Source organism: Egretta garzetta, unplaced genomic scaffold (assembly GCF_000687185.1).
Source record: "Egretta garzetta isolate BGI_Z169 unplaced genomic scaffold, ASM68718v1 scaffold4, whole genome shotgun sequence".
NCBI classification, from domain to species: Eukaryota; Metazoa; Chordata; class Aves; order Pelecaniformes; family Ardeidae; genus Egretta; species Egretta garzetta.
Window position 1 is genome coordinate 1,786,713 of NW_009259329.1, and position 287 is coordinate 1,786,999.

Below are 287 nucleotides of genomic sequence, written 5' to 3' on the forward strand. Positions count from 1 at the left end.
CCTCACAGTCTCCGTTGGAACTTGGACCCCACGTCAGTGTCCCCCCCATGTCATGGACGGTCCCTTGGTGTTTCCAGGGCAGTGACGCCTCCGTCTCCCCCATCCCACCGCAGGTCCCTCACGGTGTCTCTCAGCACGCGGTCCCCTCACATCAGGGAGGGTCCCTCCGTGTCCCCGGGGCTGGGATCCCCCCCGTGCCCCCTCATCCCCCAGCGTCCCCACAGGAGGCAGCGGCCTCTCGGTGTCCCCTCAGCTCAGGGGGCGGGGGGTTCCCTTGGCGTCCCCGG